The sequence below is a fragment of the Marmota monax genome, unplaced genomic scaffold (assembly GCF_021218885.2).
Source record: "Marmota monax isolate L192 unplaced genomic scaffold, Marmota_monax_Labrador192_F-V1.1 WCK01_AAM20220418_F8-fsc00012, whole genome shotgun sequence".
Lineage (NCBI taxonomy): Eukaryota > Metazoa > Chordata > Mammalia > Rodentia > Sciuridae > Marmota > Marmota monax.
Window position 1 is genome coordinate 15,174,180 of NW_026695227.1, and position 20,035 is coordinate 15,194,214.

Sequence of the window (20,035 nt, forward strand, 5' to 3'; positions counted from 1 at the left end):
CTTAAAAGGTTTTCTTTTTTTCCTGGAGACATTTCTACTTTGACAAAAGCTGTACGATTTTGTACTTAGTGTTGCTCGGCAGAGCTGTTCCAGTTTTAGCGAGCACTGAAGAGCCGATGTGTATGGACCTGTGGTGGCAGGAGATGGGAGAAGAGGACATCATTAGCAGTTGTCCATGACCTTTCTGCTTATCATAGCATGACAGCCTGACCTGCTTGATAGAAGAGCAGAATTTCAGTTCCTGTCCAGACCCACTGAAAGCAGCAGTTGCAATCTGCTGAGAACCCCAAATGTCTTGAGTGCATGGTCAAACTTAAAAAACACGGTTCTTTCAAACTCTCTAGTTTATTGTGGAAAAGGTGAACTTTTAAAGTCATAAGTGGAAGCTGTTCATAGGGGAAGAAAAGTTTGTTAAATTAAAGAGCAGTCAGTCTTATTTCTCAGACCATAAAATCTAGGCAATTAGTGTTGCCAAAAGAACATTTTGAAGTTTGCTCCTACCCGCAGGAGATCCATGAGAAATGGCTTTGCCTTAAATTCTAGACTATCTCTTATTGTTTCCCAATCTAGGTAAGAAGCAAAATCTTTGATCCATGGGGCAGATCTGTTATTTTCTTACAGGAAATGTAATTTCCATGTAAGAGTGTCTGGCTGCAAGTAGTTGCTCAGTATTTTTTGAATGAATCAATGAATACATTCAGGTCACAGCTAGTTTTATGAAATTAAGTGCATAGAAGGCATTCTTCCCCCCCCCCCCCCCGCTTTTTTTTCTGGGTTACCAAAAGCATTTGTGAATACCTCCATTATGAAGCCTATTGTTTTATGGTAATTTATTTCTTTCTCTCCCACTATACTGAGAGCTATCTAGATGTTTTAGTTTCCCAAAGTCTATACGGAGTTGGAAATGTTTGGTTACTCCATAATGTGTATGTATATTTTTAGTTGTTACAAAATATCCATAACATAAAATTTACCATTTTCCAATGTACAGGTCAGTGACATTAAGTACATTCTCTTTGTCTGTGACCATCATTACTGTCTACCCACAAGACATTTTTTATCTTGCGAAACTCCATACCCATTAAACCATAACTCCCCGTTTTGCCTTCCCCAACCCTGGTAGCTACCGTTCTACTATCTTTCTCCATCAATTTGGCTACTCCAGGTGCCTCATAGAAGTGGAATCATGCAGTATTTGTCCTTTTGTGGCTGGGTTAACATGGCGTCCTCAGGTTTCATCCATGTGATAGCAGGTGTCGGAATTTCCCTTCTTATCAAGCCTGAATAATAATTCATTGAATTTACATACTACATTTTGTTTATCTAGTCATCTGTCAGTGGACACTTGTGTTACATCTATTGTAATGCTGTTATGAATGTGGGGGTACAAAGATTTGAGTCCTTGCTTTTGATTCTTATGGATATATGCCTAGAGTAAAATTGCTGGTCATATAATAATTCTAATTTTATTTTTTTGAGGAAATGCCATACTATTTTCCTTAGCAGCTACATCATTTTTATATTCCCACTTTGTTTTTAAAATTTTTTAAAGTTGTAGTTGGGTACAATACCTTTATTTTGTTCATTTATTTTTATGTGGTGCTAAGGATCGAACCCAGGGCCCCGCAAGTGCTAGGTGAGTGCTCTACCACTGAGCTACAACATCAGCTCTCCATGTCCTTTCTAATCCTTATTGTTATTACTGCTTTTTTACAATAGCCATACTAATGAGTACACGACAGTATCTAATAGTGGTTTTGATATGCATTTCCCTAATGTTAAACATCTTTTCATGTACTTACTAATCATTTGTTTATCTTCTTTGGAGAACAATCTATTTAAATCCTTTGCCCTTTCTTTAATCATTTTTTGGTCCTTGAGTTATAGGAGTTTTTTATATATTCTGAATGTTAATTGCTTCTTAATATATAACTTTCAAATATTTTCTCCCATTCTGTGGGTTTCTTTTCACTCTGTTGACTGTGTCTTTTCACCAAAGCTTTAAAAAATATTTTTAGTTGTAGATGGACACAATACCTTTATTTTATTTATTTATTTTAATATGGTGCTGAGGATTGAACCCAGTGCCTCACAAATGCTAGGCAAGTGCTCTACCCCTGAGCCACAACCCCAACCCTGCACAGAAGTTTTTGATTTTTTTTTTTTCCTTTTTGGTAGTTCTGGAGATCAAACCCATGCTAGGCACTCTACCATTGAGCTAGACTCCTAGTCCAAATGTTTTAAATTTCTAATGTAGTCTAGTTTTTTTTTTTTTTTGGTTGTGTTGTTGCTTGTGCTTTCTTAGTATACCTAAGAAATTGTTGTGAAATCCAATGTCATGCAGCTTTCCCCCATATAGTTTCTTCTAAGAGTTTTATAGTTTAAGATTTTGCATTTAGATCTTTGATTCATTTTTACTTCATTTTTATACGTGGTGTATGTCCTACTTCATTCTTTTTGCAGTGGATACCCAGTTTCCCCAGCATCATTTGTTGAAAAGACTGTTTTTCTCCATTAAATGGTCTTGGCAACTTTGTTGAAACTCACTTGACCATACATGCAAGAATTTATTTCTGGGTTCTGTATTCTGTTCCACAGGTCTATATGTCTTCTTCTTCTTCTTCTTTTTTTTTTATGGTACTGGGGATTGAAACCAGGGCCTGGTGCATGCTCGGCAAGCACTCTACCGACTGAGTTATACCCCCAGCCCTATATGTCTTTTTAAGCAATTAAATAAAAAAGATGGTAAGGGAAGGAAGAGGAAGTTAGAGGGGAGAAAGAGAGAGCTTCCTTAGTTTGTGCCTTAAGTTTGGTTTTAAGTTTTCTGGCAATTAAGTATAAAGAGGGAAATATAACAAGGCAAAGCAGTATCTCAGTACCAAATATGAGGAGTCAGTCTCTCTTGTCTCGCTCATCAGAGGAGAAATTCTAAATACCTGTTTTTCATCCTCCCTCTACCTGTGCCAGCCTCAATGGCTAGGTCCACTGAGCTTCTAACTACAGGCTTGTTTTTTGTTTTTTTTTTTTTTAATCAGTACTATCAAAGGATCTCTATTCTCAGAGAAACAAGGATTTCAGAGTGGGAACAATTGCGTAATCTCAAACAAAAGTCCAATGCCTACTACTTACTATGGTCCAGGCACTGATGTTTACTCCTGACAACATCCCTATCAAATGAGTATAGACTCATGTTTGCTTGGGACTTATGAGTCCCAGGTCCCATCCACTTTGTGAGCTCTGCATTATTATTTCTGGTCCCATTTCCTTCTGCGTTTCACCCTCTTTCTGAGGTCTTATTTTGGCACTCTACCTACTTTTCCAAATTCAAGTCTGCTCTAACACCAGGCCCTGCCTTGCTTTTCTTCTTCCCCATTCTGGGGCTGCAGCCTCATTCCACATTACAGTTCTTGGTGGACCTTTTGCCTTTCCAGTAGTATCCCATGAGCCTCTGCTTCAGACTCATCATCACTCTGGAATATTGTTTATGAAATTTGTTTCTATTCTTGGATGTTTGTGCTGACCATTTGCCTGAACCATGATGTGTACCAGGTCTCTTTACAAAAACATTCCTCTCAGAGTTTGTCCTCTTAGGTGCCAGTCTTGCCCCTGTTTCTCTTGTTTTGCCTTGAGAAAACTGCCCTGGTTCATGGATTAGTTACAATAAAATGACAGAAGCATTCTTCGTCCTTTTTTACTCTGGGCATTAATGAAAACCAAAGGGTAATGACAGTGATTCCTGGTGACAGAATTTGAGTTTTCTAGGAGGTAGACTCTGAGAGCATATAGTGTTGAGGTGTTTATGAGGTATGCCCTTGGGATCAGCATCTGTGGATGGGCAGTCAGGGAAGCAAGACTGTGGAGAGGGAGAAGGAGTTGAATGCAATGCAGCTAGTGGCTTCACCCAAACCAACTTAGTGAGTTCTAGAGTTAACATAGCTTGTCAAGAATGGCCAGGGCTTTGTCCTTCTTCCTCAGCCACTGGCTATGGACTGCTCCTGAAAGACTAGGCCAGACTGCGGTCTGGACCTGAGGTAGTATCTGAAACAATTGATAGCTGGAGGCTGTCTGCTGATAGTACTCCTAAATTCCTGTGTCTGTTGTACTCTGGAAGTAACTAGCCCTATATTGTCCAAGTCATATAATTTCTAGAGATTGGGCTTGGCACAGGGTTGGAATTTAGATAAATTGCTTGAAGATACATTCTTTAAGGATTAAAGCTATCTACATGTATTGTTCTATAATGGTTATATTCATTTACTATATAAATTGGGCATCTTTGCATAGTGATATATATGTATGTGTATACATATATACATATACACATACATATATTTCATGCAAAAATTTAAGGGCTACAAAATGTTTTATTGTATGGATAATCTTAGACATGCTTGCTTTTTAAATTATTTTTATTTTTTAAAATTTATTTTTGCATTATAATTCTTAATACACCGTTATACCATAATTTATCATATCTCTGATTATATATGTTGACACCAAATTTACATCTTCTTACATGTATTTTGTATAATGATGAGGGTCTCCTTTCACCATCTATACTATTTCCCTTCTCCTTCTCTTTCCCTCCCACCCCTATTCCCTATCTAGAGGTAATCTTCCTCCCTTCCTCTCCCTCCCAATCCCATTTTGAGTCACCCCTCTTATATCAGAGAAGACATTCGGTGTTTTTTTTGAGGGGGGATTGGCTAACTTCACTTAGCATAATCTTCTCTAATGCCATCCATTTCCCTGCAAATGCCATGATTAGACATGCTTTTGACTGGGACTAGAAAACAAAATTGGAGATTGAATTTACTGTGAGTACCAAAATGGACATATGATGACTACAAAGGAGCATCATGTACTTAACTGTCAGGCATATAGGTAAAGGAGTCACAGGTAGCTATAAAAATCAGGATTCTAATTTTGTACAGTCTTGTATTTTTTGCCCAAGTTTGGGAACATTTTTGCCCAAGTTTGGGAATATAAGTACTTTGCAAGGAGTACTTATATTGGAGGATAAGAAATTTTTTGTTGTTTTATTTTTTTAAATCATGAAGTATCTATATAGCTATGTTTGCACAAGAGCTTCAGTAAGTCCAGAGTACTGAATGGTTAAGCAATGAAAACTGCATGTTGGTCAGAAAAATTTTGAGTAGAGGTCTTATTTATCATCTGCCTCTCTCATAAATTACCCTAAAATGGCTCATGTAGAAATTTTGCATCTCAGTGGATCTGCCAAGATGATTTAGCGGCAAAGTATACCCTTAAATAAGTTAATCTGCAAGAGTAATTTTAGCAGTATTTATGTTAGAGACATGTCTGGCAACAGTGATGTTTTGGGGTACACAGGATATAAAACTATTTTTTTTGTTGCAAACTAGATCCTGAAACAAACTTAAAATTCTCTCTTTTTTCCTCCATAGATTTAACATTTGATGCACAAAAGATATGTGGTAGAAGAAACAAGTAGCAAAAAAGAGTGAATAAATATAAGTGTTTTGCCTTTTCTAATTTCTGATTCTACAGTAGCACCCTTAACAATTTTTTTGGTGTATTCTTCTGGAAATTTTCTGTACATATAAAAGTATATACACATACCCTTCTTCACTTATAATATAGATATATAAATATGGGTTTTAATAAACCCATCACAAGTTGAATATATTATGAGTAAAAAAATGTATTTACATTGTAGAATTTTGTCTGTTTCTGTTGTTGATGATGGCTAACTGGGAGCTGTGGCTCATTGCTGCTGCCCAGTGAGAGAGTATCATTCTGATATCAATAGTCCAGGAAAAGATCAAAATTCAAAATTTAAAGAATGGTGTCTAGTTGGACACAATGGCACATACCTGAAAACCCAGTTCCTAGGGATGCTGAAGCAGAAGAATTTCAAATTTGAGGCCAGCCTTGGCCACTTTGAGAGACCCTGTCTTAAAATAAAATAATATAAAAAGTGGTAGAGGGCCCCTGGGTTCAAGCCTCAGCCTTGTGAGTCTCTCTCTCTCTCTCTCTCTCTCTCTCTCTCACACACACACACACACACACACACACACACACACACAGAATAGCTTCTACTGAATGTACTTTGCTTTAGTACCAATTTAAAAAACTGTTAAGTCAAGGACTTTCTGCAAATGTGCATATATTTATATTAATACATTGGAACTAAACTATATATATTGTTCTATAACATGCTATATTCAGTTACTGTATTATTTGGACATCTTTGCATAGTTCTATATGTAGATTTACTTAAAAATTTAAGGGAAATAAATTGTTTTATTATATGGATGTAGCATACTATATTTAACCAGTTTATTGCTGATGAGATTTATGTTATTTTAAATTTTTGTTATTACAATTTTTCTATGAACATCCTTGCACATGTATTTTTAAGCCTTTGTGTACTGATTGCCTTAGTATAAATTTCTAGAAGTAGAATTGCCAAGTCTTAGCATATGCATATAAAATTTTGATTTATTTGGCCAAAGTATGCCCTGAAGTGTTGTGCCAGTGGTATTCTACTGATATTCTGTGAGAATGTCAGTTTCTTCACACTGTTGCCAACATTGGGTTTCATCAAATGTTTAATCTTTGCCAATCTGTTGAATGAAAGTATTTCATTAATTTGATTTGTATCCTATAATTATGCTTATTTTTGGGCATTTGTATGTAGTTGCTGGTTTTCTTTATGAAATTATTTTTTAAACTGGCATATGATAATTGTATACATTCAATTTGATGTGAATATACAATGGGTAGGGATCAAATCAGGGTAATTGGCATTTCTATGCTTTAAATATTGATCATTTCTTTTTGTTGGGTGTTTGTTGATCCTTTTATGTCTTCTCCAGTGAACTATTTGGTCATTTCTTTTCTATTAGGTTTTTTTTTTTTTTTTTTTTGATAAAGAGTCTTTGTATAGGAAGGAATTTAGGGATTGGGGATGTGTTTATTGGTAGAGTGCTTGTCTAGCCCTGGGTTCCATCCTGGCACACCTCCAATGCCACGGAAAACATGAAGGAAATTAATTATTTGTTGTTAGTGTTACAAATATTTCCCTAAGTTTCATATTTGCATTTTGGTTATATTTATGGCATTTTCATATAGAAAATTTTAATGTTTCAGTAGCAAAACATCACCTTATTTCCTTATAGCTTCTAAAATTTGTTTATATGTTTTCATTTTAGTTTAGAGTTAAAGGCAAATTCATTCATGGTTTTATCTAGTACTTTCATAGTTTTATTATTTATACTTAAATCCTTAGCTATAAAGTAGAGAATATAATTGATTCTAGGTTATAAGATTATGGGAAGGATTGGAGGAATAGGAAGAAAAACATTACTTTTTATCTTGTACATCTCATTTGAGTTAATACTTCTTAAGGTTAATACATTAATTGCGGCTGTAAAATAAGTAACTGTGATATAGACATTTATTAATAAAATTATAGATTACTGTATACTAATTTTGCAATCTGCTACTTTACTAAATTCTCATGGTTTTAAATGGTTTTTGGGTTCCTCTTGTTTTTTCTAAATTTAGAGTCATATCATCTATAAATAATGACAATGTATCACTTTCTTCTTTAATGCATTGGTTGATACTTGGTAAACAATGCTAAATAATAATTTTGATAATGGGTATTTTTGTCTTATTTTGCTTGATGCTAAAAGCTTATTAAGCATGATTCTGGCTCTTGGTTTGAAGTATACAAACATATTTAAAGAATTTTATGGTAGTATTTCAAAAAGTTAATACATGCTTATGGTTCAAAATTCAGACAAACAAACAGGTAAATAGAGAAAAGTAACGCAGTACACCTCTTTTCCTTGTCTGCCCACATCTTCTTTTGGAACAGCCATTGTTACAGAAGACTTCTTTCATATTGTCCCAGAGACATACATTTGCATATGTATGTGTGTATGTCAGTAGTGTAGAATTTTTATTCAAGTAGGTCTAGTTTTTCTTTGTGTTCCACTCTGTGGAATCATAAGGCATTTACAAAGATGTCAGTTATAAGAGAGATAGAGATGAGGTATCTGGGTAACATTTTAAGAATTCACCTCTTTTACAAAGATAAATTTTATTGTGTATATTTAAGGTGATGATGTTATGGGATACACATAGATACTAAAAAATGTTACTATATTGAAGCAAATTAACATTCATATAGTGCTCATTTTTAAAAGAATTTCTTTGACATTTTTTCCATATTTTGATTGGTACATTATAATTTTATATACATAATGGTGGGATTTGTTGTTACAAATTTGTACATGCACACTATATAACAATATAATTTGGCCAATATTATTCCTCACTATTTACCCTTTCTCTCCCCACTTTCTCCTCCAGGTCCTTTTCCTCTCTCTACTGATCTTCCTGACACCCATTTTTGTGTGTCTCAAGAAGAGTTATAATATTTTCATTTAGCATGAATCCAAATGCAGTACAATTTTATTAGCTATAATTCTCTTGTTGAACATTAGATTTCTAACTTGCTCATCTTGCACATCTGTTATACTGTATCTTCTTACCTACATCTCCCTATTTCTTTTTCCCTCTCTGTAACCATTGTTTTGTTCCCTATTTTTTGTGTATTTGACATATTTTTAAAAAATAGTCACCTCTAAGTGAGATCATGTAATATTTTTCTTTCTGCGTATGGCCTATTTCAATTAGCATAGTGTCCTTTAGACTCATCCATATTGTGGAAAATGGCAAAATCTTGTTCTTTTTTAGGGCTGAGTAATATTTGATCATGTATATATGTCTATTTGATCATGTGTATATATGATCATATATATGTATATATTATATATATATACATACACACACATACATAGGACAGTTTCTTTATCCATTTGTTGATAGATGGTTGGTTAAATTGTTTCCATTATCTTTTTCTTTCTTTTTTTTTTCATACTGGGGATTGAACCCAGGACCTTGAGATTTCCACATCTTTTTTTTATTGTGAATATTATTGCAATGAACATGAGAATACAAATAACTTTTTAAAGGGGTAATTTCATTTCTTTTTGGTATATGCCCATAGTAAGAACTTCTGGGTTGTGTATTAGTTCTGTTTTAAATTTCTTTAGAAACCTCCATACTGTTTTCCATAATGGCTGTACTTTTACATTCACACTAACAGTGTGCAAGGGTTCACTTTTCTCTACATCCTCACCACATTTGTTACCTTTAGTCTTTTTTAAAAAAATTCATTCTTTATTCTAATTTGTTATATATGACAGCAGAATGCATTACAATTCATATTGCACAATTTTTCATATTTCTGGTTGTATACAAAGTATATTCACATCATTCATGTTTTCATATGTGTATTTAGGGTAATGGTGTCCATCTTATTCCACCATCTTTTTTACCCCTGTTTCCCCTCCCTTCCCCTCCCACCCCTTTGCCCTATATAGAGTTCATCTAATCCTCCCATGCTCCCCCTCCCAACCTGACTATAAATCAGCCTCCTTATATCAGAGAAAACATTCAGCATTTGTTTTTTGGGGATTGGCTAACTTCACTTAGCATTATCTTCTTTAACTCCATCCATTACCTGTAAATGCCATGATTTTATTCTCTTTTATTGCTGAGTAATATTCCATTGTGTATATATATACCATTCATCTACTGAAGGGCATCTAGGTTGGTTCCACAGTTTAGCTATTGTGAATTGTGCTGCTATAAACATTGATGTGGCTGTGTCCCTGTAGAATGCTGTTTGTAAGTCCTTTGGGTATAGACCAAGAAGTGGGATAGCTGGGTCAAATGGTGGTTCCATTCCCAGGAATCTCCATACTGCTTTCCATACTGGAAGCCATTCTTACTGGGATGAGGTGATAGCTTATTGTAGTTTTGATTTGCATTTCCCTGATGACTAGTGATATTGAATATCTTTTCCATGTATGTGTTGGCCATTTGTGTTTTCTTGTGAGAAATGTCTGTTTTAGATCTATTGCCCATTTTTAATTAGGTTATTTATTTATCTGACATTTAGTTTTTGAGTTCCTTATATATTCTGGTATCAATGCCTTGTCAGATATACATATTGCAAATATTTCCTCCCATTCTTTAAGTTGTCTTTACACTGTTCTAAGTGCTTCCTTTGCTGTACAGTTTGATGTAATTCCACTTGGACATTTTTGCTTTTGTTTCCTGTACTTTTAGGGTCTTATACAAAATTTATTTGCCCATTCCAATGTCTGAAAGCAATTCTTATAGTAGTTTTATAGGTTCAGGTCTTACATTTAAGTCTTAAATCCATTTTGAGTTGATTTTTCTAAGTGGCGAGGGATAGGAGTCCAGCTTTATTCTTACGCATTTGGATATACAATTTTATCAGCACCATTTGTTGAAAGGACTGTCCTTTCTCTGATGTGTGTTCTTAGCATTTTTGTCAAAAATGCCTTTAGATGCATGGGTTCACTTCTAGGTTCTCTCTTCTATTCCTTTGTTCAGTGTGCCTGTTTTTACTCCAATGCCATGCTGTTTGATTATTACTGCTTTGTGGTATTTTTGAAGTCAGGTAATGTAATGCATAATGCTTTGTTCTTTTTGTTCAAAAGAGCTCTGGCTACTCAGGGTTTTGTGTGGTTCCATATCAATTTTAGAATTGTTTCTGCTAGTTCTGTGAAGAAGGTCTTTGGTATTTTGATAGGGATGGCATTGAATCTGTACATTGTTTTGGGTAGTATGGACGTTGTGTGTCTATGGAAAGACATCACCTCTGAAACCCTAATTCCCAAATAAACTTTTCCTCTGCTAAGTTGTTCTTCTCAGACATTTTTTAAAAATATATATTTTTAGTTATAGATGGACACAATACCTTTATTTTATTTATTTTTATGTGGTGTTGAGGATCAAACCCACATGCTAGGCAAGTGTGCTCTACCACTGAGCCATAACCCCAACATTTTGACAGGTATTTTTGTCACAGTGACAAAAAGCTGAATAACACAATCCCACAGATGGTCTTCACTCTCTTCATTCTTTATTATTTTTTCTCCCCGCCACTTATGGAATCATTAATGACCAAGCTTCAGGTTCATAGACTTTTTCTTTTGGTTGTTATAGTCTTCTATTGTGTTTTTAATTTTACGGATTAACCTTTTCAGTTACAAACTATTTAGTTCTTTTTAAACGTCTGTCTCATTGTTGAATTTCTCTTTGAGATCGTAAATTGTTTTCCTGATTTTAGTGGGTCGTCTATTGATATTCTCTTATATATTGCTGAATTTTCTTTTGATCATTATCTTGAATTCTTTTTCAGAAAATTCACACATTTCCATTTCTTTGGGGCCAGTTATTGAAGAATTATTGTGTTCCTTTGGTGATGTCATTTTTCTTATTTTTTTTTCATGTTTCTTGTGTCCCTGTCTCTGTACTTCTGGTTGTGCAGTCATGTCTTTAAAACTTAACAGAGTAGTTTTTGTAGGGGAAAACTTTAATCCAAAGATGGGCCTAAGGGGGCTGGTTGGTCAGGTGCCATGGCTCTTGTTCCATGTGATACAGAGGTATAACCTCCATACAGCCTCTTCAGTTGTCACCAGTGTCAGAGGTGACTGAGTGCCTCAGTGGTCTAAACTAGAGAAGTTTGCAGCGGTAATGGTGGCTGTCTAGGCTATTAGGACGAGGGCTTTAGGGATCCTCCTATGCTTTTCTTCCCGTCAGTGGGAAGAGTTTTTTATCTGAACAGATCCCTCTTGGTGTCAGGTCTGACATGGCCCACAGGCAGCTTCAGGGGCACTGGAATCTCAGGCACAAATATTCAGATTGGCTCTGTACTCAGAACCTTGTGAAACTGCTGTAGCAACTGGAGGTTCAGGTTTACTCTTTGTGTGTGTGTGTATGTGTGTGTGTGTGTGTGGTGCTGGGGACTGAACCCAGGGCCTTGTGCATGTGACGCAAGCATTCTACCAACTAAAGTATATCCCCAGCCCTAGGTTTACTCTTGAAGATATAAGTGGATGTTGCTTTGCTGTGCCAGTGGCCTGTGGTTCCCAGGGGCTGGGGATGGCATCAAGACCATGGGTTTTCCAAGAGTTCCAATCTCTGCATCCTTGGAAGAGTGAGGCATCATGTCAGTCCAACTCTTAAGTTGCGCCAGCAACTGGGATTGGGGGATGGCGTTGCTCACAGTGGCTTGGCTCTTTGGGGCAAGTATAGAAGCATCTTGTTTCTGGGATGGTGCATCAACAGGTGGTTGTGTGCTGTGGAAGCTAAGCCTAAGTGATGGAAGGATGCAGTGGTTCTAGTTCCAAGGTGGCACAAAGTAGTAGAAGCATAAAACACAGGGGGTGGGGGGTAATACACAGTGCTAGATATTTCTCTGGGGCTAGCTTAGTGGGTAGACTCTTGGGAGATCCTTCAGTTGGGTTTAGAGCCTGTGCAAGTGTCTCCAGTAGTGAAGACTGCAGGTGTCCATGGTGGGGACATTAGCTACTGGAGTCCTCTTGCTTACCTTTTCCCCAGAGGGAGAAGTCTGTCACAGTTCAGGACTGGGTCACAGGGGCAAGGTGTTATCTTCCTTCCCAATGTGGTTATCCTCAGGTTCTGTGCTCTACAAGGTTTCTACTGCTTCTTTGTTGTTCTCTGGTGCTTTCCATTAATTATTTTGGTCAAAATGTAGGGGCTTTTGTTTGTTTTTGTAGGGGGGCAGTGGGGCAGAGACTAGGGTTTCTAGTTGGCCACCTTGCTGATGTCTCCAACTAGCTACTTGTTTATTATTTATGAGTTTCAACATGTAGTTATAATCCATTCACATTTATGATACTTTTTCTCTTTTTAAAGTCTATCAGAAATGGTAGCCGCACAGGTATGTCCTGTCCTTGGCCACAGATTTTTCAGATGGCTCCAATATGTCCTTGTACATAGCACTCGTTTGTCACCTCCACCATTTGTTCTGGGGCCTTCCCTATCTTTCCTTTGTTTTCTATGTATTTCTCTCTCTCTCTCTCTCTCTCTCTCTTTTGGTTGTTGTTTGTTTCTAATTTTGGCAAACATGATTTCTAAGCTTTTCCTGAGAAAATTAATGGGAAAGAAATTTTTGAGTTCTTACATCTGAAAATATTTGTTATTCCATGTTTCTACGTGGTTAATAATTTGACTGCACATGAGCTGAAATTATTTCCCTTCAGAATTTTGGGGGCATTTGTTATTTCAGTGTGGAGTCAGTATTGCTGTAATGAATTCAAAACCATTTCTGATCCTTTGTAAATAGTTCTTTTTTTTTGTAAATAAATCTCTGGAGTCTTTTAGACAATTCTCGTTGTCTTCTATGTTATGAAGTTTTATCATGATGTACAGTGGTGTGGTTCTATTTTACCTACTGTGTTGATGCATTTGATGCACCTGCTTAATTTCCATCCTCCTCTCTTGGGAGATTTTAAAAAATTATTTTATCGCTATTTTCCTTTCCTTTAATTTCTCCATTTGCTTTCTGAATACTCTATTTTAAAAGATTGTCCTGTTCTTTCATCATGGATGCAAAATCTTTTATCTCTCTGAATATAATAATGATTATTTTCGAAGGCTTGAAAATTTTACTCTTTTTTCATGTTGCTGTTTTGTCTTTTAATTTTTAATGTCAGAAATTTAATCTTTATCATTAGAATTATATCATAATTGTTGAGTGTCTATTATTAAAACTAAGAAATTAAAAGCTATTTAGGATCTTTGAGCATATAGGTGAGGCCTATTGACTTTGAGCTTCTGTGTGGGGTAATGTGGCTATTGTTGAGGAGCCTGAGCTGTTGGTATCTCATACTGATTAGGTTTGTCAGGGAAGAATCTTTGAATCTCTTTCCTGGGAAATACAGGACAGACTGTGAGCCTTCTGGAAGGCATGTTGGAAATGGGGTGGGCTCAGCAGTCTCAGCATGACCCTCAGTATACTTATGTTAGATCAGGCCTGATTTTTTAGTATGGTAGCCCACTATTTGACTCTAGTCCCTAGTTGAGAAACCCTTAATTTATCCTTTTCATAGACAAAGCCTTAACTTCTGAGATGGGAACGTGACAGTTACCCAACAGTTTGGAAAAGAAAAGGAAATTTAATAATCTAATAACTTTTCAAAGTATTTCCCTCAGTACTCCTTGATGATCTCCCTTTCCATCCTTTATCTTCATCCCAATTCTAGGAAGAATGTGTGATATTAGTTCCTGAGCTTTTTGAGAATTCTGTGGTTAAGCAAGGTTGTTCCAGATGTTGCCCTAGATGATAGGGAACGTGATAGGTGGCCAGGAAAATCACTCTTGAAGGGAGGTGAGTACCATTTACATCCTTTGTAGGTGGCCTAGGGTCCCAATTTGCCTAAGTCCCCCTCTCCCACCCACCCCTTTTTACACTGCCCAGATAGGCTTTGACTATCTTGGCTAAGTTAGATACCATTAATCTATTTGGCTTCCAGATTCGAACTTAATTCTAGTTTTCTTTTCTAATTTCCCTAATTATGTTGCTCCACAGGTCTGTTCATCTCTGCCTAAACTCTTAGGCTTTATCTCCTTGCTCAGTGGCTGCCACTGCTGCTTCGGTCTCCCGGAGCTGCTGACTATCTCAGGCTGTTCCAAATGAAGATCAGGCTTTGGCACAGTTTCCATTGTCCTGCTGTCATTGAGCCACAGATGCTCCAGTTCCTCCTGATTCACAGAAACAATGCTGCAGGGTGTAGGGTCTCTCTCCCTCAGCTACTATCTCAATAGGGCTGGGCAGTATCACATACAAGTATATGTGGGCAAGGGAGGGAATGTTAATGCTCTGCGTGGCTGATGTAGGTCAGTGGTGGACGTAAGATGAGGAGAAAGAACTGCTTCTAAGAACAGGGTTCCATCACTCCTTTCTGGATATAACCTAGGCCATGGCACAATCCCATTGGGTTTTCTTGTGAAGCTGTCATCAATTTGGCAATGTTTCTTCCTCCTTCCCTGTCTCCCTTACCTTTTCCCCTCACTCTTGATATTTAAGGCTTATACCTCTCAATCATGTGTCAGTAAGTAAACTTTGCCTTTGGCTCTGTTTTCTAAAGAACACTAGCTTGGGTACCATTTTGATGGCTTATAGGAAGGAAAACTGAAGTTAAATATGCTGATTCAATTTTGCTGTCTTAAAATTAAACCTCTGAGACATATCTTAAATTTATATATAAAGGAGGATTTAGATAGGCATTTTATAAAACTTTTTAAATCAGTAATGAAGGTTGATCAATTAATCAAATTCTTTTGTGGCATATATAGGAGTAATTATTTTTTCTCCACTGAGTTTTATAAATTGACTTCTCAACACTCATTGTTTTTGTTTTGCTGAGATAAAGCTTTCTTGATTGTAGCACATTATCCTTTTGAATTCTCCCAGGCTCTTTTTAAAATAGCACTTTACTTAGGATTTGTATTAACATTTGTGTGTAATACTGCCCTAAAAATTTCTTTCTCATGACTATTATCTTGTTAGAAATTAGTATCATTTTATGTTGTCTTTGTTTTAGTTTTCATAAAAAATGTAATAAAAATCTATGAATACACTATTAACATGAGATAAAGAATAATAAAAAGAATTTACATCTTCCAACAACATTAGAATTGACCTGTTCTTGTGCCTTACTCGGCTTGTGATAACAACTATTGAGTTTTTTTTCTGTCATTCCCTGTGTATCCCTGTGGGGACATACTCACATACGCATATGCATATATTTTTTTCTCATGTATATATTTTTTAGTTTCAGTTGTTTTTAACTCTATGAAATGGTGATGATTCATTTCCTTCTGGTCCATCTCACAGAATTTTAAAAACTATTCAGAAAGAGGGCTGGGGTTGGGGCTCAGTGGTAGAGCCCTCGCCTAGCACATGTGAGGCCCTGGGTTCAATCCTCAGCACCACATATAAATAAATAAAATAAAGGTATTGTGTCCAACTACAGCTAAAAAATAAATATTAAAAAAATAAAGATATTGTGTCCCTGTACAACTAAAGTTTTTTTAAATTATCCAGAAAGATAATAAAGGTGAAATTATTTTGAAATTGCCAAGTACAATTCAAATGGGAGTTATCAGAAGCTATTGTGTTAACTGTCCTTGAAATATAACTGAAAACTACTTTTGTTGTTGTATATATTCTAGGTCATTTAATATAACTTGAGTGTAGGAGTGAGCAAGAAATGGGCAAGGCAAGCCTTTGGTATTACTTTATCAAACCTTACTACTTCATTCTCTATCCTAGGACAATAATCTAATGCAGTTTATTTATTTATTTATTTAAACTGATATGTGGTTATTGGTTGAATTCTCTTCTAATGCTTAGAGTAAATTGGTATAAGTTAAAAAGGCCTTTTTGTTTTGATTTATTTACTTTTATTGTAATTTTAATGCATATTAATTGTATAATTAATCATTTTCATGGTGATGTTTGCATACATGCATATATCATCTTTGCTCTTGTCTACTCTCCCTTCTATTCTTTTAACAAATCCTTTAGGAAATATGTACCAAAATGCAAAATATGTGTAACATTTTGTTTATAATCCATTTTCTAGTTAAATACACACCAAACACTGTCCACATAAAGATGTTAATTTTAAGGAAACCTGTAATCCTAGCAATTTGGAAGACTGAGCTAGAAGGATCATAATTCCAGGCTAACCTGGGTTACTTATGGAGACCCTATCTCAAAAACAAACAAACAAACAAACAAATAGTAAAAAAAAAAAGTCTCCAACAAAAATGACTTGGTTAAATAAATTATTTCAAATTACCTTCAACAGAATACTATGAGTTCTTATGTTGTTTAAGATCTCTGTTTAGGGCTGGGGTTGTAGCTCAGTGTTAAAGTGCTTGCTTAGCATGAGTGACGCCCTGGATTTGATCCTCAGCACCACATAAAAATAAAAATAAATAAAGGTATCGTGTCCATCTATAATTAAGAAAAAGAAAAAAAAAAGATTTCTGCTTACTCACTTTGAAAAATGTCCCAAATATGGCAATTGGAAATCAGAGTGTTCATAGTGGTATCTTCCTTATATGTATAAAGAAATTCATCAAAAAAGATAAAAGATGGTCACCAAAATGTCTACAGTGGTTACACTCCAGGTGGTAACATTGGTTTCTACTTCTTTGTCTTTTTTCTATATGATTTAATTTTTGCTTCTTTTTAAAAATTTGTATTCTATGGATATACATGGCACTAGAATGCATTTTGACATATTATACGTACATGGACTATAATTTTCCATTCTTGTGGTTGTACATGATGTGGAGTTACAACCTGTTGTATATTCATATAGGAACATAGGAAAGTTTTGTCCAAATCATTCTGTCTTTCCTACTGTCATCCCTCCTCCCTTCCCTTCATTCCCCTTTGTCTAATCCAATGCACTCCCATCCCTCCCCAAGACCATTGTGTGTTAGCAACTGCATATCAGAGAAAACATCTAGCCTTTGGTTTTTTGGGATTAGCTAATTTCACTAAGCATGATAGTCTCCAGTTCCATCAATTTACCAGCAAATGCCATATTTCATTCTTCTTTATGGCTGATTAATATTCCGTTGTGTATATATACCACATTATTTTTATCCATTCATCTGTTGAAGAGCACCTAGGTTTGTTCCATAAAGAATATGTAATGCTTCATGAATTTACGTGTCATCCTTGCTCAGGGGCCATGCTAATCTTCTAGTGCTGCTGGAGCGAGCATAGCTTCTTTTTTTTAATAATAAAAAATTAAAAGTCTTTTTAATTTCTTGTTTAGTTTCCTTTTTTCCTCTTTATCTTCTTTAAAAATGATCAACTTAATTTTTTTATTTTTTTAAAAGTTTATATATGACAGTGGAATGTGTTAAAATTCTCATTATACATATAGAGCATAATTTTTCCTATCTCTGGTTGTATACAAAGTATACTCACACCAATTTGTGTCTTCATACATGTACTTTGGAAAATAATGTCCATCACATTCCACCATCATTTTTAACCCAATACCCCCTCCCTTCCCCTCCTACCCCTCTGCCCTATCTTGAGTTCGTCTATTCCTCCCACTCTACCTTTCCTACCCCACTATGAATCAGCCTCCTTATATCAGAGAAAACATTCAGCATTTTTTTTTTGGATTGGCTAACATCACTTGGCATTATCTTCTCTAACTCCATCCATTACCTGTAAATGCCATAATTTTATTCTCTTTTAATGCTGAATAATATTCCATTGTGTATATGTACCACAGTCTCTTTATCCATTCATCAACTGAAGGGCATTTATGTTGGTTCCACAATTTAGCTATTGTGTATTAAGCTGCTATAAGCATTGATGTTGCTGTGTCCCTATAGTACGCTGTTTTTAAGTCCTTTGGGTATAGACTGAGGAGAGGGATAGCTGGGTCAAATGGTGGTTCCATTCCTAATTTTCCAACAAATCTCCATTCTGCTTTCTATGTTGGCTCCACCAATTTGCAGTCCCACCAGCAGTGTATGAGTGTGCCTTTTCCCCCCATGTCCTCATCAATACTTATTGTTGTTTGTCTTCATAATAGCTGCCATTCTGACTGGAGTGAGATGCAATCTTAGAATAGTTTTGATTTGCATTTCTCTAATTGCTAGAGATGATGAACATTTTTTTTATATATTTGTTGATTGATTGTATATCATCTTCTGAGAGGTGTCTGTTCAGGTCCTTGGCCCTTTTGTTGATTGGGTTATTTGTTTTTTTTGGTGTGTAGCTTTTTGAGTTTATTTTTTTTTTTAAATACCCTAAAGATTAGTGCGCTATCTGATGTGTGAGGGGTAAAGATTTGCTCCCAAGGTGCAGGCTCTCTATTCACCTCACAGATTGTTTCTTTTGTTGAGAAGAAACTTTTTAGTTTGAGTCCATCCCATTTATTGCTTCTTGATTTTAATTCTTGCGCCAAAGGATTCTTATTAAGGAAGTCGGGGCCTAATCCCATATGATGGGAGATTAGGGCCTACTTTTCTTCTATTAGACATAGGGTCTCTGGTTTAATTCCTAGGTCCTTTATCCATTTTGAGTTGAGTTCTGTGCATGGTGAGAGATACGGGTTTAATTTTATTTTGTTGCATATGGATTTCCAGTTTTACCAGCACCATTTATTGAAGAGGCTATCTTTTCTCCAATGCATGTTTTTGGCACCTTTGTCTAATATAAGATAATTGTAATTTTGTGGGTTAGTCTCTGTGTCCTCTATTCTGTACCAATGGTCTACCAGTCTGTTTCGGTGCCAATACCATGCTGTTTTTGTTACTATTGCTCTGTAGTATAGTTTAAGGTCTAGTATAGTGACAGCACCTGCTTCACTCTTCCTGTTATTTTTTCAAAGAACCAACTTTTTGTTCTGTCAATTTTTTAATTGGCCTCATAGAATGAGTTTGGAAGTGCTCCTCTTTTTCTATTTCCTGAAATAAATTGAAGGTCTTGTAGAACTCAGCTGTGTATCCATCCGGTTCTGGGCTTTTCTTGGTTGGTAGAGTTCTGATGGCATCTTCTATTTCATCACTTGAAATTGATCTGTTTAAATTTGATATCTTCCTGATTCAATTTGGGCAAATTATATGACTCTATTGGAATATAGGTTTTCAAAATTATTTCTAATTATCTTCTGTTTTTCTGTAGTGTCTGTCATGGTATTTCCTTTTTCATCACTTATGTTAGTAATTTGAGTTTTCTCTCTTCTCTTGGTTAGCATGGCTAAGGGGCTATCAATTTTATTTATTTTTTCAAAGAACCAACTTTTTGTTCTGTCAATTTTTTAATTGTTTCTTTTGTTTTAATTTCATTGATTTCAGCTCTAATTTTAATTATGTCTGTCTTCTACTGCTTTTGTTGTTGATTTGTTCTTTTTTTTCTAAGGCTTTGAGATATAATGTTAAGTCACTTATTTGTTGACTTTTTCTTCTTTTACGGAATGAATTCCATGCAATGAACTTTCCTCTTAGAGTTGCTTTCATAGTGTCCCAGAGATTTCAATATGTTTTATCTGTGTTCTCATTCACCTCTAGGAATTTTTTAATTTCCTTC

At 35.6% G+C, this 20,035-nt stretch overlaps 1 pseudogene; it reads right to left on the reverse strand.

Moving 5' to 3' along the window:
• Positions 1–17,622: 17,622 nt before the first annotated feature.
• Positions 17,623–17,686, reverse strand: LOC124087494 (U6 spliceosomal RNA; annotated as a pseudogene).
• Between the last annotated feature and the right edge of the window lie 2,349 nt (positions 17,687–20,035).